This window comes from Rattus rattus, chromosome 8 (assembly GCF_011064425.1).
Source record: "Rattus rattus isolate New Zealand chromosome 8, Rrattus_CSIRO_v1, whole genome shotgun sequence".
Taxonomy (NCBI): Eukaryota; Metazoa; Chordata; class Mammalia; order Rodentia; family Muridae; genus Rattus; species Rattus rattus.
This window is the reverse complement of record NC_046161.1, coordinates 46,635,379-46,661,545: the sequence shown is the minus strand read 5'-3', so window position 1 is coordinate 46,661,545 and position 26,167 is coordinate 46,635,379. Positions and strand designations below refer to the sequence as shown.

At 41.3% G+C, this 26,167-nt stretch overlaps 1 long non-coding RNA gene across 1 annotated transcript in view; it reads left to right on the top strand.

The window, feature by feature from the left end:
* The first annotated feature begins 7,392 nt into the window (after positions 1-7,392).
* LOC116907880 overlaps positions 7,393-26,167 on the top strand; it is a 40,355-nt gene continuing 21,580 nt past the window's right edge. The window contains exon 1 of the long non-coding RNA XR_004388852.1: positions 7,393-7,599. This is a non-coding gene — a long non-coding RNA (uncharacterized LOC116907880). The remainder of the gene's footprint in view (positions 7,600-26,167) is intronic.

Genomic DNA, 26,167 nt, shown 5'->3' with positions numbered 1-26,167 from the left:
GCAGACTTCTAAAGATGGTTCCCCAAGGTTAAATCCAATGGTTACTCAGAAAAAAAAATCTAGGTACTGCTGTGAGAAAATTCCTGTAGCTGTAATTAAAGGACTAACTATTTAACTGTAAAGAACAAATAATTCAGATAGTGCAAATCCAATCATATAAGCTCTTGCAAAGAAGGGATTTGTCGCTTACTAGCAACACAATAAGTCAGTGATTCAAAGCATGTGGATATCTAACATTTCACTTTTGATTTATAAAATGTAGAAAGCCAGAAGCAAGCTCATATAGGTGTGGCTTAAGTGAGGGGAAAACCTGTGGGTAACAGCCATAAAAAAGTAGGGACTTATCACATCTTCAAAAAAAAAAACTGAATTCTGCCAACAACCTGAAAAACATGAGATAGATTCTTCCCCAGAGTCTCCAGGTGAGAGCCCAGCCTGGATGACACAGGGATTCTGTGCTTTTGTGCCATGAGACCCTAAGCAGAGAGCTTAATAGAGATGACTTTCACCATTCTGTCTGACTTCTGATTTACAGAACCAAGAAGTAACAAGTAGGTGTTGGTCTTGCTCTTCAGTCAGATAATTGCTTAGACAGCAGGAAGAAGCTGATGCAGACATTTACCCCGCTGATCTACCCACTAGATCTCCCTCTCTGGTATGACAGCCTAAGATATGTCTAGCCATTGCCAAATGTTAATGGAAGGGGCCACAAAATTACCCCTAGTTGAAAACCTCTAGTCTACACATACATTTTACCCCTATACAATTGCTATCATGGTCCTATGAAAGAAATTGATATCTCAAGCTCTACCCATATATCATTAACTTTTTTTTAACTTTTATTTAACTAAGATAGGCTCTAATGTGGAACTAGAAACACAAACACACACACACACACACACACACACACACACACACACACACAAATCCATCTAGAAGAAAAGGAGGAAGATTTCAAGTCCAGGAATCAATCAAGATATTTTGGAGAACAAATAATTCTATCACAAAATATTTCTGGCCATTAGAAGTGAAAGTTTATGCTAAGAGGGGAGAAATGAGCCTCTAGGATTTCAGTATGGCTTTAGATCTTGTACACTTAACCGCCCCCCCCATTTTAATATGGTGCTGGTGATTGAAGTCAGGACCTGTGCATGCTACATGAGGATACTAGGATACAGACTTATACTTTGTAAAATATTCTCTTGATTATGAAAGAGCAAAAGAGAAATACTTGCTTTGGGTCATAGATGTAGCTGTCATAGGATGAACTACTGACAAATGCAATGACATTATGGACCATGCTCTATTTTGTAGGCAGTCATGAGAATTCCTTCTGCTGAATTCTTTTGTATAGAGTAAATATCCCTGCAGTTAGAACCAAGAAGTAAATCCCAACACCCTCCTCACCTTGTTTTCATTGTCAGCAAGTAGAGCTCGGTATCTGTACTTCCAATCAATTACACAGAACGATTTTCTCAGCTATGGAGGAAAACTTGACAGGCAGGATGACTTTGGGGCTAACTTTTATCTCCAAGATGGTCTCTGTTTTAAAACTACAAATATACTATCTAATAATCTTAAGAATACCTTCCAATTGGGGCTATTTGTAACAGAATGCTTGGTGTATGTAATAATATTTGGTTCTTTCTCTACTCCTCTAAGCCTGTCACCCACTCATACATTTCTAGGCAGACTCCTGAATCTCTAGAATGCAGTAAAGACAGAAAGTTAAGGGAGTCATTTAAAAACCTTGACTAAGACTTGTTTGGTCCCATGAAGCTTTTCTATGTCTGTACCTGGAAGATGCTTAGCTTGAATCTAGATGGACAACTTTCTCAATGGCTGGTTCAAAGTCACTCATCTACTGAGTTGTCATAAGCAGTGACTACTCCTTCATTGTGTAAGAATCTGCTATTTTCTTTCACTTCTTGCTATTTAGTCCTATGAGAAAAACTCTAGGAATGAACATTCAACAGCCCATCTAAGAAATTTGTTTCCACCTAAGAGGAAACAGGACAGGGCATACACACGCTAGCTTCATCTCGTTTCCTACAGGTCTTCACTTTCCAAGGTTTGAGGAACTCCCTGTAGCAGAGGAGACTTACTCCCCACAGCCTTTCCTAGTACATTAGGTAGAGGTACTGGAAGAACATCCTCAGATCAAAGATCCTCTCTCTTCTCTCCCTTTGAGTCTTCACTGTTGGACCAACATTCTAGAAGCCTCCATTTGAGTATGTTCTTGATGATTCTGTCAGAACATATTATTCAATCTTCTAACTCCTCTGTTAGTGATGTCTATTTTTCTTAGAACAGATAATGTATTTTCCAAAGAATCCAGCTTGTGTTTTGACTCTAGTTATGGTCCTAGAATCTATAAGGAAATTGTGAGTAAAAGTCTTAAAAGCAAGTAGCATTTGATAAGATGCCTGCATTAGAGAGGATGCCTTGTATTATCTACAGGACTCTGCCGTGCTATTGTTGTGGACATACATCTGAGTTTGGTGAGCCCCACCAGAGTTCCCAAATTCTTCCAATCAGGAACAATAAATTGAATGAGGACACACATAGTAGTAGAAGCAGAGTCTGGTGATGCACTTGTAGGTTGACGACATGTTTCAGTTTGTAAAATGCTTTTCAGACGACTATGAGCAGCTCAGGTTCATCTATAGCAGCCATATTTTCAAAAAAGCCAGACAGAAATGTATGGACTATGAGTCTCAGCACCTGGGAGGTGGAGAGTGGTGGATCCTTAAGGTTCACTGGCCAGCCCACCTAGTCTACTTGGCAAGCTCCAGGCTAGTGAGAGCCTTGTCTCAAAACCAAACCAAACCAAAACAACCCAATACAAAACAAAACAAAACAAACAAACAAACAAAAAACAGATGGACTAGATGGACTCTCAACCACTTTTCAGGAATATCACCAGAGCATGCAATCACGTGCACACGCGCATGTGCTCGCACGCACACACACACACACACACACACACACACAGAAACACACACATGCATGCACACTCATGCACATACACATACACAAACACAATTAAAAGAAGAAAGTTTAAAAAAAAAAAACAGAAGCATACCTCCAAGGGATAGAGGTGAACCAAAGCTAGGGAGGGAAGGGTAGAGAATTCAATGTTCCCCACACAGCCAGTTCATTTGGGATCTTTACATGTCCTCTATTTAGGGCATGCTTTGTGTGTGTTCATGTGTGAATGCAGACACACACACACACGCTCTGTTACAGACCAGCCTCTGTGGATACTCTTTCTTCAGCTAAAATGTTGTTTTTTCATGTGATGATCTGTAACGATGAATAGAGAACTATTTCAGAGGCCCAGATGTTTAGGCCCGATTTGCAAGTTCAAAGTTCACATTTGCATTAAATATTTCCATGTCAGGCCTCAGGGCTGCGCTCTTTATCAAAAAATAAATGATTTTTTTACCTTTAACTTAAAATCCGTTCCAGGGTTGAGAGTGAGGTTTTTGCGGCTTGTCCCCTCGCACATTCTCATACAGAGAGTGGACACAGATAGGATAGCTGATACAGAGAGTGGACACAGATAGTGGACACAGGAGGGCCAGCTGATTTGGCCCTCCTCTACAGGGAACTTGTTCTCCATGAATACCATTGGAGCTCTTCAGGGAGTCACACTGAGCTGTTAGTTGGTGGTTAGCCTAAAAACAAACTTAAGTCTAACAACAATATTTACCCACGGTCAATCCCAGTCTTCAGAGTTACCATTGTACCATGCTTAAGAACTGCCAGGCATCTTGAAACCCTCTACTGCATTGCAATTCCTCACCAATGGGAGAATTCGTTCTTGAGGCAGTCAATGTGCCAGGCAGTACCATCAGAGAGTCTTTCTGTCATCTGATTGACAAGACTCAGTACGAATATTCTTAGGCTCTCTCCTGGCGTCTCTGTCTTAGTTTTGGTTCCCCCAGATCATGAGGCAAGAGTTTGGATGGCAGTAGTATTTAGAAGTTGTACTGAATCCCATTCCTAGAGTGGGAACATGGCAGAGAAAGGATGAAATAGCCACAAAAAGAAATATTACCAAGCCAATTACTAATGCATTTTTTTTTATTTTTATTAACTTGAGTATTTCTTATTTACATTTCTATTGTTATTCCCTTTCCCGGTTTTCGGGCCAACATCCCCCTAACCCCTCCCCCTCCCCTTCCACATGGGTGTTCCCCTCTCCAGCCTCCCCCCATCACGGCACTGAATGCACACTTCAGGATCACTCTGGTTTGGAAGCAAGGAAGTTGTGGCATTTATATGTGTATAAAACGCTTCAGACTCTTGTCTCTTCCATTGATGTTTATGACTGGCCACTCCAATTCCTTAGCTTTTCTGGCTGCTTCCCCAGCAAGTACAAGGGCCTCCTCAAATCCTAAAAACTCCTTAGGAACAGAAAAAAATTTTAACTATAAATCAGTAGCACTGAAATGAAATGAAAGGGTCTGAGGTGAAGCCATTACATGTGCCATAAGCACTGCCATGTGGCCCACATACGTGACAAGAAAGGCACTCTTGTTTCTTTGCCTGAATGACCTTGGAGAATGCAGAATAATTTGACTGTACCAGCATCCCATGTTGTTGCCACCAAAGCCATCTGTCGTTTGTCCTCTAGATTTCCTGCAGGAGAATTAGGTGGAACTCCATCCCACCAATAACTGAATCAGTGTCTACGTCACTCTCCATGCCCACCCCTCTAGACCTCAAGTGGGTGGAGATAAAAACACAACCAAATCCTAGGACGTCTTTCTCAAGTCTTTAAAACTCTTGCCATCATGGCCTTTTCCACCTCTGATCTAGTTGAGACACCAAGATCATAAGAGTAGCTGTTGAACATTTCTGTTATATTTTAGCATGTGGAAGCAGGAGGACTCGCCTCCCATGCTCATCTGTTGTCTTTCAGTTCCATACCTTGGTAGAAATGAAGACAAGGAAAACTCTAGCTTATATCCTCTTCCAGTAGCAATTGAAATCACCTCGACACACAGTTCTCTGGGGGCAGCACCTTCAAAGCTAAGAGAATATGAGAAATTTTTCTACAAAGGGAAGCACCAAGGGAGGCGATCACTGGAAACAGATATCTAAAGGACACCAAGCACTCCACAGCTGTTCTCCTTCAGCCTTTGCAACAGCTCTACAATCTTAAGTCTTCTTATTTCAAGTGTGAAGGAAATGGGCTTGGAGATTTTCCCAGAGCATATACTGGTAATAATTGGATGAATCTAGACAAATCTTCCTCTGCCTAGCTCCAAACCCAGGATTGTCCAGTTAGACCAAGGATAGGAATCCCAAATCTTCAAATATCACTGGGTATTGGAGAGGTAGATTAAATGTGTGAAGTACATTTAAAACAGATAACTGTGGTGAGTGTATCCCTGTGCTAATCACACAAAAGGATAAAACTATGGCCATGGGCTGATTCGGGCTAATCATCCTCTGTTTTGCGAATTTATATCAGTGTGATAGGTCTGAAGCAAAAGAAATTCATATGTATAGACTCTAGCTCTGTCACTGCTAATTCTGAAAACTTGGATGAATCATGTAATCTTTTTGAGCCTTGGATCTAATGAGAAAGTTCTAAGTATAAGGGGATAGTATCGGCGACAGTCAAGGCAGCACTGGGCCGGTCAAGGAAAGAGTCAGCCTTGGCCTGACTTTGATGCTATTTGAAAGAGGAGAGTCCACGCATGCTCAGAGCTGATGGGGAAGTAAAATAGGAAACATGGGGTTTTTTTCTAATATTAGTTGATGCCAATTGCTAGGAAGAATTTCTCTCAAGTAGGTTTATGATCATAATTTATAGAGAAAATAAACCAAAAATCAAAAAGGATATATATTCTAATTAACACTCTAAACCATTGTTTGGGGATCACAGACTGTGCTGTGTCGATATTGTGTCAGTTTATAAAGATCTTTATAGTGTAATACTTTTATCCTTGGGAATTTGATCAGAAAATCTGAAGCAACTGAATTTGCGGTTTTTTTTCAACACGAGAATGAAGCAAGCTCAGGATTACTCGGGTATCATACTTCACACGAACACGTCTTGCTCTCAGATTTACACTTTTCAACAAAGGCATTGAAACTTAATGTGCTGCTAATTCATTATTTAAATCAGGTATTATGCCAACAGGGCTGATTTGTTTCTCATAGCATTAACACAATGCAAAATTATCTGCACAGCTGTCATTCTTTATTAACAACAAAAAGTTACCATTAAATTCACCACATCTAGAAATTAACTCATGAGAAGCAAAACCAACCAACGAGGACTTAAGAGTCTTAATGTTCTTCCCAGCCTCCCAGCAAGGTACCCCTTCACAATAAGAGGCTGGTTGCCATCTTCAGCTTCAACAATGAGAGAACAAAAAGAGGAGAAAGGGGAAGCCTTGAGGGGTTAGGAGGGAATAGAGAGGGGGAAGGGATGCTGTGGATCTGTGATGGATTTGAGAAGTTCTGCTCCGAAAGGTTTCTGCATTTGGGGCTTGGTCCCAGCCAATGGCTCTATGGAAAGGCAGTTGGATGATGAGGACACTGACTGCATCAGTGAATTAATCCATTAATGGATTCATAGTAGAGTTAGGTGATTCATAGCGCATCCACAGTTTGTTAGGTGATGACCCCAACTGGAGGAGATGATCACTGAAGACTTCTCACTGAAGGTTGCCTGAGAGTCTAGCTACACATATATGGAGAAGGGTGGCAGAGGAGTGAAGGAATTCACTCTTTAGAGCAAGTTAGAGTGACTCGATATTAGGGAGAGGGGTACATTTGGAAGAGTTTCTTTGTATACAGATTCCTGGCCATGCAAAGGACAGACCAAACTGGTCAGTATAGCGTACTGGGATGTCACTGTGAGTCACTAGGTACAATCTCTGGGAAGTTAGGCAATCTCTGCAATGAAAGTCATGCAAATCGGGGCAACCCAAGTTGATCGAAGTTCAGTCTGGCCATCAGGGGACTGGAACTATTTGGTGTCAGGTGATAGAAAACAACCAAAATTCCCAAAGACTTCCTAGCAAAGAAAATGGAAGGGTGGTAATTTCAAAGCTGTTTGCGGAAGACACTGCCTAAAACTTGCTCTCACAAGAAGCCTTCTACAAGAATCTTTCCTTTTCTGATCACGGCAATCAACTCTAAGAAATTTCCAGAATATGGCTTATGGTCCATTGTACAACCTTCCTGGCAGATCTGAGTCTGAGAGGCCAATTTTAACTCAACGTAAGACCAAACTTACAAATAAATAGTTCAGAATAAGTAATTGAATTGGGTGTGCATTGAGATTGAACTGTATTAACTCCTTGATCGAGATTACATTCCCATGATTTTAAACCCAAGTAGTGACCTTACAGGACCTGAGAAAGTGTGACTTTGGAGAGCTAAGCTTTGGTGAGAACTTAAAACCTAAAACACTGTGACACTATGCTTCTTTCAGAACAGAGCCTTCAAGATCAAGAGGCTTAGGTGCTTGAAAAAAATGGCTTTTGGAGGCCAGAAAGCAAGTGAACAAGGGAGAGAAGATACTCAGGACAGAAGATACTGCACCACGTTTGGAAGTCATCCAGGGATGAGGTACCCTGAGCTCAGTCCTCCTTCTCTAACACAAAATAAGAGTCATGCTCAACCCACCAGTGCCTGGGAGATCTACGGTTGTTTTAAGTTTAAATTACTGTGCTTAAGAGGTATAGAAAATAATGCGTCTAACCTGTAAGCCCCACTTGCCCAAGGGCAAATAACTCCCTAGAATGCTGGCAACTATTCTTCATGTAAGAAAATCAGCCATGTGTTTTCATTCCTGTAAAGGTTTAGTTACCCCAGCACATAAGGTGCTTCATCACACATAGGTGGGAGGTCCATAACCAGGAAGTATGCATGTATTTGGAAGTCGCTAAGTAATTGCAGAGGCATATATGAATCTGATGAGATTCACACTGCTTAAGCATGACATCTCTCAGGTATTGCTGGAAGTCAGGATGTATTTTTGCCCTAGATTGGACAAAGTAGTAAGTACGTAGCCTGTAGGTTTTGACTTTATGAGCACAGACTGACATAATCCAGGGTTATTTGTCTGTGAACCCCAAGTATTGACTTGTCCAGTATCTATCATTTTGCCTGGTAGTTAATAAACCTTACTTTAAACTTTGGCTCAGTCAATGAGGTAATGGTCTTATTCTTGCCTGGTGGAATTGAAGTATCCTGTCCCAAATTTAAAAACCTGTAATGGTAGGACCATAGACTATAAATCACAAGGGTTGGGTGTGGAGTCAGGGGGGTGTGGTATTCAAGAATAAGCAGACAACACAGTGAAGGATGAAGTATTCTGGACCTAAGGCCAGTCTCCTGGACATTAGGTTCCTGGGTAGATCGCCATGGCCTGCCCCATCTGTATGTGGCAGCCCATCTGCACCAGAGATAAGGACACTGCTGAAGGGCACTCCCACCAAGTAACTGCAAAGACACATGTGAGTCTGATCACATTTATACTGTTTGACCATTCCCTCTAGCAGGCATTGCTGGTACCAATGCACAAAAGCCTAGCACAACCTCACTGAAGAGTTTCAGCATCAAGCCGCAAGTCTGCATGCCCCATCATCCAGAGTCTCTGCTTCCCTTTAGAGTTAACCTGACCCCATGACACGCATACAGTATGGTCTTCCAAAGCAACAGGGCGCTATAGACAAATCGCAAGCTTGAGATATGACAGGCCTGGGTCTAAAATCTGTCTCTGCTGCCAAGTGTGCTGCTATGAGGGTAACTCTGACCGACAACCTCTGATTGTCCATCTGTAAAACAAAACCACTGTAGCACCCTGGAAACTCTGTGAGATGCAAAGATCAAACTGAAGAAGCTTCCAGGAGGAGATCGGAATGTACTTATCCTCTACTTCTCCCTCTTCCCTGTGTCTCCTTAGACTGCACTGTGCCCTTCAAGAAGCCAGATGCTCTCTCCACTAGGGTGTGACACTTTTAAAAATAGCATACATTTTCAATGATGGCTATGTGATCTATATAAAATAAGGCACCTTCTGCCAAGTAAATAAATAGAGGAATACGTGCGCTCGTTCTATTCCAATTTAATCTGTCTGAGAGCCTGGAAGTCTCTGTGAGGTAAGTACAGCTTCCGCTCTGCCCTTGGTGCAGTGTTCCCGTTGAATTTGTCTCAGTTCCTCCTGCTGATGTCATGCTGATGGCTCCCTAATAAATTGAAAGTTGGGGAGGACAGAGATTAGTGCAATCGAATAACCACTAAATTCTTACTTACGTCGGATGTCCTGGGTAACTTACTGTTCCGTCTCATAAGGAACCAGCGCAGGTGCCTGCGTTACCTATTCTCAGGGAATCAAGTTCATCAAAACACACTGCCAATGTAGGACACAAGGAGAGGTAAGGTGACACGGGGACTGCCTTGGAAACTCTCAGGGACACAGGGACACGACCGGGGTCAGTGCCTGTCCCTGAGCAGAGCTGTGCCCTCATATGTCCTGGCAATGTTTTTTTGTTGTTTATTTGTTTATTTACTTTTCACTAAGATTTGGCTCAGCGGGTTGTGCAGGAATTGTCTCAGTCCAGATCAGACTTCCAAGGCCTCTGGCTCCATATTCTGGAACCCAAGTGCTGCCTTGATACCCAGATACCTTATTCTTTTTCTTCTGTTATTTTAAGGCAAATGGGTACGCACTGCCAAATGTTTAGAGAATGCGCCCAGGAGGAGAGGAGCAGCCCCTACTGGTCACACTTTGAGAGGTTATTCTGGGCGTAAAGAAAAAAAAAACACACTACAAAAATAGACTCATGATCTTTAAAGTCCAGTGGGAGCTACTATTTGATCTTTGGACAGTATATCACGATCATCTTTTTATGTTAATATTTTTCTTCCACGTAGATTTGAGTGACTGCAAAGAGGTCAAGGTATCAGATACCCTACTTTAAGTAACACTCTTAAGGGGGTTGCGCTTTATGGCTAAATGCTCACTTTCCTCCAAGTCTGTTTCCATGGGATTAATTATTGAGAATTAGTTGAAGGACCAGGGTAATTTATTTTTTAAAAAAAAAACTTAAGTACTCTCATATTGTCCTCAAAAGATTGAAACCAAAATACACTGCTGTTTATGGGTTTGCTCCCAGGAAGATTGCTAAACCCTTGGCTTCTGGGGCTGTGTCCTAGTCATCTGTATGTTCAACACCTGTTTTGGTATGTTAAGTCACGAAGCAGATGAGTGGCCTGAGAAGCGATTGATTGCTTAAGTGCATACAAGTTTAATTCAAGTTAGCAATATCTTCCCAAGGTTTACAGTTGTCTGCCAAAAATGAGACTTTTGAGTTAATGTGTTCTCGGACATTCTATGATTTCCCAGCTCTCTTCTGAAAATCATTAGCCAAAGTGTCCTAAGGGTACTGCCTCTATATGCTTTACAATGGATAACCACACTGATGGCATATGCAGGCCTATGGCATATCATTGGAGTGGTATAGGAATGCATGAAGGCGTGCCCAGAGTTCCCTGAGAACTGGGTAAGATGATACAATGAGAAGATCCTGAGTGCTGGTTTTCCGCTAACCAGGAATCTGTTTTCTATCTGGACAAAAAGTCCCTTTACACTCATAGAATTTTCTCTTATTGGCATCAGAAAATAGCAAGTATCATTATCTTGAAATTCAGTGTCCTCAGTTATTTTGCACTGAGCAACGAGAAAGCTTATCGTGCGCTGATCTTAGGAACAGTTCGAAATTACCAATACTTCCAAATTACCCAGTATAGAACTGTCTGCCAGTTTCTCTTTACCCGAACCTCCTGGTTTACTGGTGACAGACAAATGGATGCACACTCTCTCAGGCTACCCAAGTAGCAACCATGCCTATTTCCGTGTACTTCTTTCTGCCTGCTCCTCATGTGGGCAATCATGGGCATAGCTGACATTCACAGAGTGACTTATTTCTAATTATTGCTCAGTTTATTATTACCTTGTTAGCAAACTGGTGGTTGCTTATTTGAAGATCTGCAATGGGATGTTAAAGCTGCTAGGATAGGGGCAAATACAAGGCTGAATCAATGGCAGAGGTAGGTGTAATCTTGGTGCACTGGGCACATTGAAGGAGAAAGCACAGATCTCTGAGATGTTTCTGAACGTGATTCTTGAGATGATTCCTGATTAATAAACTGGATTTACTGAGGAGCTAGGATAGTGTGGGGGGAAACGTTTGGAGTAACTGGAATTTTAGCAGATACAGCACTACAGCATGTGCTTGTGACATGGAGTAGGGGCTTACCTCAGACTAGTAGCTTTCCTCCTGCTCGCCCCTTCCCAAACCTCTCTGTACTACATCCCATCTTACAAAAGGCCAGCCAGTAGAACAGTTCCCATCCTTGAAAATTTCTTGCTGCTCTCCCACTACAGTCAGCTCTGTGCCCCTGCTTCATCCTGAGAGGACCTGCTGCAATGGGTGAGCCCCCACTGATTCACCCTCAGCAGCAACACGAAACATTTAGGTCAAAAGTGTAGCTTCAGTTCTCTACTTTAGAGCAGCGTCAATTGTAGTTATTCTAAAAGAGCTTTTTCCAGGCTTTGAAGCCAGATTTCTAGATGGCGTACACATTTAATTAGTATATCTGCCAAATACATCTGTCTGCCCATCACCCAGCTAATCTATAATTATCTATCATCTACCTGTCTGTCTCTGTCTGTCTGTGTGTAAGTCTACCATCTATTATCTTTCACATTTATTATCTGTCGGTCTGTCATCTGTTTGTCTATCTACTTGTCTATCTGTCCACCATCCACACTTAAAGCTTTTTAGCCACCACAAAATAAACATTCTTTCTCCTGCCCCCCAAATTCTCTTCTATTCCTTAAACGACTGCTACTCAATTCCAGGGAGTATATTCCAGGGAGTATAAGTACTATCCGCGAGTGCACAAGGATGAGAGTGTGTAACCTAGTATGTTTCTTAGTGATCCTTTTCTTTGTTGGAAAGCAAAAGGATGAATGATTCACACGGTGTACATGTCTCTGGTGATCTTGAGAAGCACATCAAGTGCTTCTGTGGATTTCTGACTCAGCACCCCAACCTTTATGGATTTCTTTTAAAGAACAAGTCCACTGGCATCGACTTACCTCTTTATAGAGATATCTTTCCTTCTGCCATCAATTCAATAATCTCACAGAGAAGCTTTGTGAAGCTTTATCTCTTTGACTTCTTCTGCAGCTAACAATTTTTCTAATGATATCCACAAAAGAAGTTATCTCACTTTATATTATGTCCTAAATTCAGGTTTTTGTTCTAAGAAGTTCATCAAGATTGTTTTTCTCAGAGTTCATCCAATATGCTTGCTATTCCTGCCTTAACTGGATATGCTGAATTGAGGGTTTTTACCCTTGATGTTCATGGCAAAATATCAGTATTTTACTTTAGGACTCTAATTTCCTCTTGACGCTCATCTTAATTCTTCTCTATCTGGTAAAGGTATCAACTCACTTTTTATATATTGTTATGTATACAAATGTGTCACCATGTGGAAACACACAGCAAAATATATAGCACTGTTGTCTGCAGGTTTACTTTCCATATATTTTAATGAGCTTTACATAAAATAATTGTCTTACTTTTTTGTTTGAAATGTTTTCAATAGGTCCATTTTGCTGTATATAAATCTGTTTCATTTCTTTTGACTTGATGATACTGTTTCAGAAATGCCACAGTATGCACAAAATAACGGCATACATTTTTATTTCTTCAAATCATTTATTAAAAAGTGCCCTTAATAAACATAATATGTATTCCTGTACTTCTTCTGAGTATGTTTCTCTCAGATAAGATCCTCAGACTTGGCTATTAATGCCTGGAGACCTCTCCCTGCTTTCCTCAAATATCAATTAATAAGGGGTGGAGTTTCTAGAGCAGGAATTGTGTTAACGTCTGCGATGATTCTTGATTACATCTGGGACACCATTCCAAGACCTTCCTATTTAAAGTGAATTCCACTTACTGACGAAACGCTTGTCAACTGGAAACTCTACAGCAGTCTGAGGAATGTTTTACTTATTTATGCAAAGGACATGTCATTAGAATATGGCTGGAGATTGTGGAGCCTATGCGTCCCTCTGAGCAGTGTAGACTTCTTAGCAATGCCCAGCCTTCTGATCCATGAACACAGAATGTCTTCCTAAGTACTTATGTCCACTTTAATTTATTTCAATGATGTTTGTGATTTTCAGGATGGAAGTCTTTCACTCCTCGGTTATGCTTATTCCTAAGCATTTCTTCTTTTTGATGGTATTGGAAGTGACACACTCCTTTCCTCAATTCATCCTTTGAGTGGTTCACTGTTATTGTATAGAGATGAAACTGCGCTGTGTGTTGGCGTTTACGTTGTGCAACTTTACTGAATTCATGGGTTCTGACAGATTTCATAGAGGAATTAGTTTCTCGCACTGCCTGTCCTGGGCAGTCAGACTTCTGAGTCAGACTATTGTTCAGAGTTTGTTCCTTTACTGTGTTTGTTTTGAGGCAAGGTCTCATGTGTTCCAGGCTTGCCTCAGACTCCCTGTGTCGCCAAGGATAATCTAAACTTCTGCTCCACATATATCCACCTCCCGACTACAGGGCATGCCACCACGCCCAGTTTAGGTGGTGCCAGGGACTAGAACTAGGACATGGTATATCTGAGGTACATCCCTCTGGTAACTGGGATCCATGTGTGCTTTCTATTTACTTCTTTCCTAATTAGTGTGGCCAGGACTTCTAGTTCTGGGTTGAATAGAAATACAAGGGTGAACACCCTTGCCTTGTTCCTGATTTCAAAAGGAAGTTTTCAATATGTATTACAATAAATTACTCGTGTCTAATACGGTAAGTGTTTGAGTTTTATTTCTCACTCTATTAATGCACTTTACCACAGTGATTGACTGCATGTGTGAGTTATCTTTGTATCCTTGGATGAACCCCACTTCATTGTGGTGTATGTTCCTTTCAATGTGATAATGAACTTGGTTCATTAAGGACATCTGCCTCCCTATTATTCATGGTGATTGGCCTTTAATTTCTCTGGCTTTCGGATCAGGGTAATGTTGGTTCATACAATGAGTCTGGAAGAGTTTGGGAGGAGTTGATATCAACTCCCCTTTAAATATTTTATAGAAGTCACCAATGAGGCACCAAGTTCTAGCTTCTCTTTGGTGGAATACTTTTTATCACCGACTTGGGCATCTCACTTGTTATTGGCATGATCAGACTTCCTGTTTCATCATGATCCAGTCTTGGCAGGCAGCATCTACACAGGAATGTGTCCACTTCTGTGTCCTCTCAGGTACTGATGTCTAATTTTTCATGGTAATCTTTTGGCATCTTTTACATATTCTTAATATGATGCATAATGTCTCCTTTTCGAATTCTTACTTTAACTGACTTTTCTGAGTATTTTTTTCTTAGTTCAGTTAAAAGCTGCTGGCTTTGTTTATTTTCCCAATCTCAACTCTGAGTTTAAACAGTCTTTCCTATAGTTCTGTTCATCTCTTGTTCGTGGATTTCTGCTCCCATTTCTCCATTCTTCTGATTTTGATTTGTTTCTTTACTCTCTAGCTCCCTCATATAGAACAACAGATTGCTTCTGTATTTTCTCCTTCATGTGGGCTTTATTTAGCTCTAGAAGATCACTTCTAATGATTGCTCTAGCTGCACTCCTTAGGCTTGGGAATATTGTGCTTCCGTTTTCATTCACCTCAAAGCAACTTAAATTTTGAATTGCTGGTTTCTTTGGATCTTTGGTTGCTCAAAAACAATGTGTTTAATTTCTACAATATGTGCCTTGTCCAGTTCCTCTGTTACAGATTATCTAACTTTGTGCCATGGTGGTCAGAAAAGATGTTTGATGTCATTTTAATCTTCTAAACTTGTTAGAATTTGCTTTGTGACCTAATAAACATGCTCCATGTAGGCTTAAGAAGAGCATTTCTGATGACCTCCTTGGAATACTCAATACTTCGCTTAAGTCTCTCTTAGGATTGAAGCTAACATGACATCTAATGTGTCCTAAATGATTTTCTGTCTCAGCCCTCCATTGTTAAAAACAGAGCATTAGAGACTTCCATTGCTATTTCTGATCTACTTTTCTCCTAATTCCTATCAACATTTACTTTATTCATCAGTTGCTCTGAGGTTGAGTACATAGATACACACACACACACAATTGTTTCATAGTTATAATAAAGTATCCCGCTGGCCTTTGTCTCTGGTGGCAGTTCTTACAGTCTATTTTGCTGATGGAATCCTGGCTCTCACAGAGCTCTGCTTTGTCACCATTTTTGAAACCCGTCTTCCCCTGATCTTTAGAGCCTGTGTCTCTAAGTACAACGAGTGTTTCTTGTGACACAGCAAATAGTCGGTCTTATATATTTATGTGTCCTGCTATCTTTTCCTTTGATTGGGAAGTTTAACTCAGTTATGTTCAAGGTCATGTTGATAGGGGTTGGCATGTTCTTATTTCATAGTTCTCTCTCTCTCTCTCTCTCTCTCTCTCTCTCTCTCTCTCTCTCTCTCTCTCTCTGCCTCACAGCTCTCTTGTTCTACTTTTCTTCTGCTCCTGCTGGCTTCCTGTGTGAGTCACTCAGTTATTGTGATGAAATGTTTTGATTCCTTTATCTTCCTAGCTCATGGTTGTTTTAATTTACACTTCCCCCATTAGCAGGGAGATGAAACATCTTCATAGAACTCACAGAGATGCAGGCACTGATCCTACCGTCTCTGAGTCCCACAGACTGGCAGCATTTGATGTTGCTGAGTAGACCTGAGAAGCAGGCTGAGAAAAGCCTTGCTTTGCCCTCCTGCTGGGGCTTGCCATGCTTACCCTGTCACTAGACAAAAATCATTTTACCAAAAGAAGTGAAAGAGAGGGAACGCATTTAACTACATTGAATTTCAAGAAGAGAGAAAGATGCAAACGTATTTAAACCAGTGCAAAGGTGAAGTCTTGAGAGAAAGATGGACAGAGTAAGCTTCTCACATAGCTGTCCTTCCCCCACACCATTTATAGTATCCCTTTATGCTAAAGCTCCAAAGAATGGATTCCGCTCTACTCTCATTTTGTGGCATATTTAAATCCAACACTAAACTCTATCAATAGGTTGGAGAAATGCTCAGAGAATGAAAGCCTTGGTTAATGCCTGAAGTTGAAGAAAGAAACAAAAATCAGTATGCCAGTGAGATGTTTCCAGAAAGTAGAGAGGCTCTGAGAGGTCCCGCATTTACCCTTAGACATTTCAAGAGATCTGAGTTCAAAGGCCAAAGAGCAGGTACACTGCCAGTATTGCAGAAGAGGCATAAAGTATATCTTATATATTAAAACTCCAATTTTTAGCAAATAAAGGAATCTCAGTTGCCAACAATTTCCTTAGTGATATAGGAATGTTACACGGTCTTTTGAGTATTTCCTGCCTGGAGCTTGTCCTAAAACGCTAGGGAGAAAGGCAGGGTGGGACCAAGCAGGGGAAAGGTCTGTTCTCCCTTACAGATGAAGTGGGGTCTCCTACCTGGGATCAAAGAGAAGCAAGAGAGAAACCTAATATAAAAAGAGCACTCCGAATCAGTGACATTTAGGGAAGTGATTAGGCAGTGACATTAAACAAGTTCCAAGGCCATTTCCAGGTTATTTCTGTGGGCACCTGTGTTTCTCGGGAAACTGCGGTTGAAGTTGGGGGAAAGAGGCTGTTCCTAATTAAAACCCAAGCGTGCCTGCAATGGAAAGTTCACAAAAAGACCTGTTTGTTCCTTTCCCCAGCATGCCTACTCTTTGTTTTTTGTGTTCTGTTTTTTAAAGACTTCTTTGGTACCTTAAGGAGCATAACAAAGGAAAACTATTTGAGCAGAGTGAGAGGATGTCTAGAGAGGCGTAGGCGTGGAAGGTGTGACACCTGCTGCTGACACCAGGCTTCTCAGAGGGAAAGGCATGCTTTCCCGCTGGGGTGTGTACATAAAATTATTTCCTAGTCTCATGAGTTTATCAATTCCAACAGCTGTCCATGAGGGGGATCATACCTGTCAGACACAGCTGACAAAGAGCTTAATAGTGATGCCTGAGGAAGAAAACCGACCACATGTACCCTGCATTCGTGGTCACTGATGCCTTCTTGTATCTTCATCTGCCCTGCGGCCTGTCAGCTCATGTCTTGTGCCTCTCTAGTCTTCTTCCACTTGGGACCCTGGATATATTCTTGCTTCTCATAGATTTCCTGTTACATTACTTAGGGACGGGAGAACTTCAGCCTTCCATGTGTAGCTTTCAAGATCGCCCTAAGCTTCCAAATCCAGTTGGAAGCAATATGAAAATTTTCTCACTGTGCCTAGGCTACACTGGCAAGTATCATTCCATCCCATGCTGCACCAGACCTCGCCTCACTGCAAACGAAGCTAGATGTGACCTTGCTGTGGGTGACACAAGGGGAAATAGATGTGGCAAACAAGTAGCCAGACTACATTATTTTTCTCTTTGAATGTACATTGCCTGTCGGTTTTTACTTCCCAACTACCCACCTCGTGTAATTCAGCAAAATTCCACCATTTGCCACAACCTGTCATAGATTAAGTCTAATAATTCTGCATGGTCAGGTTCCGTACTTGGATTTATCTTTGCCAAATGACATTTGTAACATACAAGGAGGGCTCATCACACTGCTCATGGTAAGCGGTGAAAGGAGAGGAGGAATTAGAGCAGGAAGAGCGGGTCTGCCAGCTCCCCATGACATCTGACTACTGACTATGAGATTGTTCAATTATCTCAACTGTCCAGGGGTTGACCAGCAACTGAGAACTCATGCACAGGAAAGCTGACCTGAGAAGCAGAGAGAGCTCGGGCCAGGGTTGATGCTGCTAACTCGTGTTTGTGTTTCATCCGGGTTATAGAGCGGCTTCAGAGTAAGAGTGCTGTCAACAGTCTCTGCCAAAACCTTCTGACTCACTCACCTTTGACTGTGAGTGATGAAAGGCAAGGGCCAGGCCTTCCGCTTCTTATGATTGTATAATTAACCAGGACCACATCTTCCCCCCTTCTATTGAAAATTGACTTTTTTCCTCATATAATATGTCTTTATTATGTTTTCCCTTCTATCTACTCCTACCAGTTCCTCACCACCTCTCCTCCCATCAGGATCCGCCCCTTTTCTGTCTCTCATTAAAAACAAACAACCGTCTAAGGAGTTGGACTAGAACAATACAAGTGTATAGAAGGGGAAAGCCCAGGAAAAGGCAAAGAAACAGCTATAGAAGCAGAGACCCATTCATTTGCACACTGAGGAATCCTGTAGAAACACAAAATTAGAAGTCATAATACATAAGAGAAGGACCCATAGGACCCATGGAGGGGAAAGAAGAGAGGAAGAGAGGGAGGGACAATCGGACAGACAGACAGACAGACAGAGATAGAATAAAAGTAAAAAAATGGAAAAAGTACAAAATAAAACAGAAAATCCCTGACATGATGTTATGAAAAACATGGAGCCTCCAAAGATGTGGTTGAATTCATTTTCTGATGGGCAACTACTACTGGGCATGTGACTGATCCTTAAGAGTAGTTTGTTTCTTCAGTGAGACCCTCTTTGAGAACATTAAATTTTCATTAACAACTGATTATCAAAAAAGATGACGTCTGGGTTAGTGATGGGGCATGCCTGAAGCACTCCTTTCACCTCTGGGATCCTGTCTGGTGCAGCCCTGTGCAGCCCTGTGCATGCTGCTGCAGTCTCTGTGAGTTCACGTGTGCTCCGATCATGTCGACCTAGATGGCCTCGTCTCCTTGGTCTCCTCATACCCTATGGTTCTTACAGTCTTCCCATCTTCTCTTCTGCAGGTGCCATGGGTTTTGATGGACACCTTCTGTTTAGGGCTGAGTATTCCAAGGTCTCTCACTTTCTGCATATTGTATGGCTGTGGGTCTCTCTATTTGTTCCCATCTACTGCTGCAGCAGGAGGAAGCTTCTCTGATGATGGCTGAGCAAAGCACAGGTCTATGAGTATAGCAGAATGTCATTAGGAGTCATTTTATGGCTGTATTCTCATAGTAGAATATGTAAATATATATATAACTATATTTATTACTGTATTAGGTTTCCATACTAATCTTCAAGTGATCATAGATTTTAGTTGTATCTCCCTATATTCCCTTCCTTACATTCCTCTTCTCTCCCTCTCCCTACTTGATCCTCCCATTCCATTCCCTCACTCTTCCCTCTCTATCTATAATCATCTATTTATTTCCCCTTCCTAGGGAGATCTAACTATACTTTCCTAGGTATCTTACTCTGTACCAAAGCCCCACAGTTCTATGGATTGTAGCTTCATTACCATTGACTTAGCAGCTGATATCCACATAGAAGTGAGTACATAGCACAGCTGTCTTCCTGGGTTACCTCACTCAGGATGGTTTTTTTCTTCATTTACCTATGAATTTCATGCTTTCATTTTTTAATTGCTATGTAGCATTCCATTGTATAAATGTGCCATATTTTCTTTATCAATTCATCTCTTGAGAGACATCTAGATTGTTTCCAATTTGTGGCTATTATGAATAGAACAGTAATAAACATGGCTGAACCGGGATCTTTGTAAAAGGATAAAGTATCCTTCGGATATATACCTAGAAGTGGTATAGCTGGATCTTGAAGTAGATCAATTTTCATCTTTCTGAGGATCTGCCACACTGATTTCCATAGTGGCTGTACAAGCTTACAAATCCACAATAAATGGATGAACCGCATTTTAAAACATTTTATAGTTTTAATGTTGAACAATTAGTATAATTGAACAATTACTAAAAATTGTTCAACAACCATTGGGTAACTACACCCTGTCTGAATTCGGTGTCATTTTTATGATAAGAGTGGAATTTAGGCAAAGACTTCTCTTCACATGAAGGACCTCTTCTTCCAACTGGATTCTTGGAATTCTTAATTATGGTTCTACTTAAATTTGGGACAAGAAATATTTCTGTGGGTACAGTAGTTGTCCTGTGCAATGTGGAATATAGAAAAATATGCCAGGCTTTTGACCCCTGGAAGTGAAAGCAGTTTGGTTTCCTTAAGATGTCAGTATTATGTCCCCTATCATATCATGACAATAAAAAAAAGTCTTCAGTATTGTCTAGTTGTCAAATGCTGGTGAGGGAAGCGAAATTACCCTCAGCTGAAAACCATTGGGCTAGATGGAAATTAAGTTTGGTCATCTCTAGAGTAAGAAATTCTACAGTTACAGATTTTTTAAAGCTTATTATAAAGATAAATATTAATGGGCCTCAGAGAAATATATGTTACTGCACATATATACCTATTCCTGTGGTTTTTAATTAATTGTATGATTAATGATTTGTAATGTTGAATAAAAATTTAAAAACCTGAGTGCATAAAGGATATAATCAGGGGAAATGAAAGTGCCCATAGGAAGTAGACATTCATAGGAGTCAGGACTAGAATGATGGATGGGTAAGATGTACATCAATATTCACCAAGTACATTTTACATAAAATATGCATTGTTGAACATATTCTATAACTATTTCCTAAGTACATTATTAGCAATATATACCATTTAAAAAATAAATTGCTAAAGGTGAGTTTCTCAGATAAATGAATTGAGGTTCTGTGTGGCTACAAAATGTTTTCAAGGTTACAAAGAAATCAAGGAGCAGAGTTAGGATTCAACTCAGATCTATCTTACCTTCAAACCTATGCCATGACTACAATGGCTTGCAGCTGAGAGTTCCCCAGGGGGCCTAACTTTCTCCATGTGAACAAAACCCTGGCAAGGATGTGTACGGGATGATCCACAGTACAGCTGTAAGAGGCAATCCTGATTGCACCACAGCCCATCAAAGGCACTGCAAGTTGGCATTATGCTACTCAAACATTCTCCCAAGGAGATACCCGCATTCTGTGCCATAAAGAAGACAGAGTGAAAAGGAAAAGGGAATCTATTGTCATGACAACTAAGTGACTGCTCAGAGACTACAACCACAGGGACCATCCTTACTACAATTACTTCTACAGAGGTGAAAATAGAGAGCCAATGCTTTGTCCTTGCATAGACTCAAATGACATCCAAGAAAATCTCATAGGTGGCTCTCATTTTTTTTTTTTTTTTGGTGCTTTGGGTTTTGAAATCCAAATAACAATTCTACCACTTATTCTTCTGCCCTGATTAACCACCTCTACCCAGCTGCATAGCTACGCAGCTCTTTAAATGCCTGGGAATTTGGAAATAATCACTGGCTGCCTATTGCAAACTAGCGGTGCTCTTGAAGCCGGTCTCGTCCAGATCATTCCAGAACAATTCTCACAGTTTCTAATCCTATCGCTGCACTGGCTGTGGGTGTGCAGTGCGTGTGAAGGTTTGAAGTGGGCTGCAAATGAGCAATAAGCCATGACCCAGGTACCACGTCCGGCATCTGGAGATACAGAGCAAAGAATAAAACCTCACCTTGCATCTATTAGAAAGATTCAGCACACTGATGATCTGTATGGAGCACAGGTGCAGCATGAAGAGAATCTTCTCGGGTGCTTAAGCAATGCAGAATGGGAGATACACTGGGCGACAGTGGGGTAGATTCGTAATAGACTAATGATACTTTTACTCTACAATCTAAAACATGTGCATCTTGCTATTTCACCAAAGAGAGATGAAAATTAGGGTAACATACAAACCTGTCAGGTGGACTTTCATCGAAGCTGTCTTCCATCAGTAGATAACCAAATAAGCTAATACATCCGGGTGATTACCACTGCCTGGAGAGGTAGCGGAGTGTTGCTCATCACTAAAACTAAATGAACTATTGAGCCTTGACAAAACACATGGGAAGCTATAGACGTGTATTACTAAAGAAGAGAAGCCATGCTAAGAAGGCTGCACATTATCTGGTTCCAGCTACATGACATCCTCGAAGAATCAAAACTACGAGTCCAGTAAAGATGCCAGTGGTTTCTGGGGGCTGTGGGAAAGGAAGAGAAATGAACAGAGAACACAAGATTTTTAGGGCAATAAAATGGTATTATAATGGTGTGTACAGACTATCTTAAATTTGTCAACACCCAGAGAATACAACACCAAGTGTGACTATGGCCTTTGAATGATGTTTGTCAATGAAAGTTCACCTTCATAGCAAATGTCCCATTGTAGTAGGAGCTGTTCATTACAGAGGAAGCTATGTTACAGACAATGGGAGGAGATATACATAAAATCTATATACCTTCTACTTCTCAAGTTTTTGCTGATTCTTGTGGGAGTTAAAGATGTTAATATATGCAGTGAGATACTTGATACCTATAGACCTGGTTCAGATATCAATGTAGGGGATGGATTAGAGATCAATGATGATAAACTAAATGAAACGCTACCCTTTTCTATGCTGTAAGGACCTCAAGGAGGTGGGGAAGTTATAACAATGGAAGTGAGCATTTCCACATCTAGAGAGTGACGCACCAATAAGCATCATCTTCACCGAATCCTCGTTCTCCTTCCCACTTCCACAGTGGCAGAGTAATCTCTCTGCTCAGCCTGATCACAGGCTTGGCCACACACACCTTTCTTTAGCCACTGAATTTTAGAAAATATGATTTGACCTGAAGCCTCAAAATAGTACTCATATACTTGGCTTGTTGGTTTTGAGTATTGTGTTTTGTTTTCTACTTCTATGGCTGGGCAGGAGAACATTCCCCCAGAAACTGTGCCCCTTCAAACTGGACTCAGCCCTACTTGACCCTTACCATGAAGGAGAACAGCCCAGCGGAGCACATTTCAGATTAATCAAGTCCATTTATTAATATGGACCCCCGAGCTGGGATATAGCTCAATGATAGGGTGCCGGGTGCTATTCTGCCATGATTGTGGCCTGGGGTTCAATCTCCAGCACTGTAATTAGTAGATGAATAGTCCAACAGGTCCTCAGGGATAAGAATAAAGTGTATTGTGTTAAGCCACAGACTTTCGTGCTGGTTTATTAGATAGCAGCAACATACCTAACACAACTAACAACTACCTAAAACACATGCTAATATGTTCAAAGTTAGCTTTAACATGAACTATGATTTTAAATGGCGAGTGAAGAGGAAGACTTTGACATGCATAAAGGCATGGCATGAGCAACAAGAGGCAACTATAAAAGGCAAAGTGTTTGAGGGGCCACTGAACAAACCATTTTAGCAGAAGAAGATTAATTCTAAGAAAAACTGTCATATAGCCCGGGCAGACCTCAAGCTACCATGTCGTCAAGGTCTTGAAAATCCTGATCCTCTTGCCTCTACTCTCCAAATCTTAGGATTAAAGGCAGGTGCCACCACACCTAGATGAAAAAGAAGGCTCTCGTGGCTTTCTTGTTTGGGCATAAATTTAAAAGAAAATTAGAATGAAGTTTCAGAAGACTTCATGTTAAAGCATACAAATTAGACATCTAGCTTAGGAGGAACACTTAAGAGAGACAGTAGCTACTTGTGTGATTCAGAATCACCCCTTACACGAGTGTCAGAAATAGCACTGAGGTAATTCTTAAGGAGTTTTGTTTTTGTAAATTGGTGAAATAAGTTCTTCCGTAAGTCATGGAACGGCTCTGGCTGAGGCAGCCTGCTCTGCTCTGTCACATACCTATTTAAAGAAGAAAGTTCAGTGAGGTGCTAATGAAGACATTTTAGGGAATCAGAAGATGAACATGTGTGTCAAGATACAGATCAATAAAGAAGGCTGAATCACATGACTCTGTAAATCCCCTCATCGGTGGAGATAGGAAAGGTGATGGGAAACAGGAAGGTGAAGCGTCGAGCTTGCATTTCTTTCTTTGAGTAATTGGAGCAGCAGTGTGTAAACCGATGAGGCTCTTCCTGGGAGAAGTCACCTAGAACAGATCTTGAGGCTAAAACTCTTAATCCCTCTTACAATAAACTCCATAATCCAAAGCACAGGAACCCAGAAAAGTGAACCAGAGAGGGGCCAGTGAGGGACGATTTCACTAGGGACTCAGCGGACTGAAGCTCACCAATGTGGATGACAATCTCAATCTGTCTGTCAGAGCCAAGTAAGAAAGAACATTTTAAATGGAGCTCTTTCCTGGAGGGAGAAAAACTGCTAAGAAAAAAAGAGCATGCCCAGATGGCCAGAGCCTAGGGGAATATGAGATGGGACTAAAGGAAGTCAGGCAAAGGAGATAAAATAAATTCCACAAGCACTGCTTCTTATTGCCACTTTTGTACAGTTGCTATGGGAACTGTATTTCGGAAGCTCTCTAAGGCAGTATCTACCCAGTGCAAAGTGTTTGGGGCTGAAATGACCAGTCAATGTAAGCCAACTGGTTTAATTGATTGATTTCCAACTCATGCACCACTACCCCCTAACCCTAGTCAAATTGGCTGCTTGCTTAGCTGGATTCAGTGGCATCTTGCAGCAATAAAATTGGCTTACCTGTTGTGTATATCTGTATTCTTGCTCAATGATAAGGTGACCCCCTTGCTATCTGTCTTACTGTTCCATGGTCCTGTTATTTCTGAGATTAATAAACAGCTCTAGGAGAGCATGAGTAGTGGCTGGGAAGACAGAGAAAGACTATTTAAATAATTTATACAATGGTGTTAAGTGTATTTACACACACACACACACACACACACACACACACACACACACACGAGCAACAGAAAGCATTAGACAAGAGTTCAGACAGCAAAGCAAAAGTGAGTCAGGAACAAGTCCCTTCACAACAAAAGATGGAGTTGAGATACTGCTGTGGGGCAAAGGTGATGAAAGATGAGTCGTCGCACCATGCTACTCTCTACCTAGGCCAGAGGCTGCTTATGTGGACCTGTGGAGGCCAGAGGACAAAATAACCATGGATACTGTTCCTCAGGAGCTGTCTCCCCTGTTTATTCAAACATCATCTCTCAGTGGCCTGGAGATCACCAAGTATATTAGGCAGGCTGGCCACTGAGTTCCTGGGATTTACACATCTCCACATCCCCTGCAGTGGAATTGCAAGCTAAGCATGCTTGGCTTTTTAACCTAGTTCTGATGATCAAGTGCAAGTCCTCTTTCTTGGGCGTCAGTTATTTTACGAATGGAGCCATTGTCTCAGCCTCCAAGCTTCCTACCTGTCGATCTGCTTCTTCCCAAAATGCCAACATGGCTCCTCTGAGGTCAGAAACCTAGGCTAATGATCAGAATAGTGCTTCAATTTTGGTCTGTTCCAATCTCTGACTCCTCTCCATGCTTCTCCCCCAAAAGAAGCAATAAAACAGAATGGCATTTTATTACCAGTGAGAAGATTTATAAAGTCTGTATTCATTTAGCATTTCCTGTGTAGGAACTCTGATGCCGTGTGAGTCTTTATAAGCAGAACTACCTTTGATGTCAGTTAGGCTTGAAGCTCTTTTTCATTTCTTATATAGTGTCCTGAACCTTAGTCTCTTGTTCTCTAATTCTGGGCCACTCCATGTGACCCCCAAGTCCATGACTTATGACCTAGATAGCTTTAGACCGCCATCACTTCCCTCTTTTATCAAATGAGCTGCCTCATGACAGTGTCTTCACAGACAGTGGAAAAGTCAGACACCACATCTTGGGCCAACAATGAATTCATGAGGGTTCCAGTTATGGGAAACACCTTTGATATGGAAATCAGAGGTCGTCTAACAGGAATTCCTTATGAGAAGCCAGACAGATTGAAGAACTAATTCTCTATTTCTCTAAAATGTGCTTGTTGTTTGCACCCTGCTATAATAAAAGCCAGTATTGAAAAGATTCACGGATGTCAGGCCTTGTGGCACAGGTCTTTAATCTCAGCACTTGGGAGGCAGAAGCAGGTGAATCTCCATCTAGAGTTTGAGGCCACTCTGGCCTACAGAGTGAATTTCAGGACAGCCAGAGCAACACAGAAAAATCTTGTATGAGAGAGAGAGAGACAGAGAGACAGAGAGAGAGGTTTCACTGATAATTAATAGTTGCCAGCTCATTGGAGTTTATAAAGACCTTTACATATATTGTCTAGCTGATTTCTATTTAACGCACAGGAGAGATAGCTTGTTCTAGTCTTGTTGTATGGTGCTATGATAAAACACAGACCAAAGCAACTTGGCTTATAAGTCACAGTCTATCACTGAAGGAAATTCAAGTTCCTAAGAGGAATTCAAA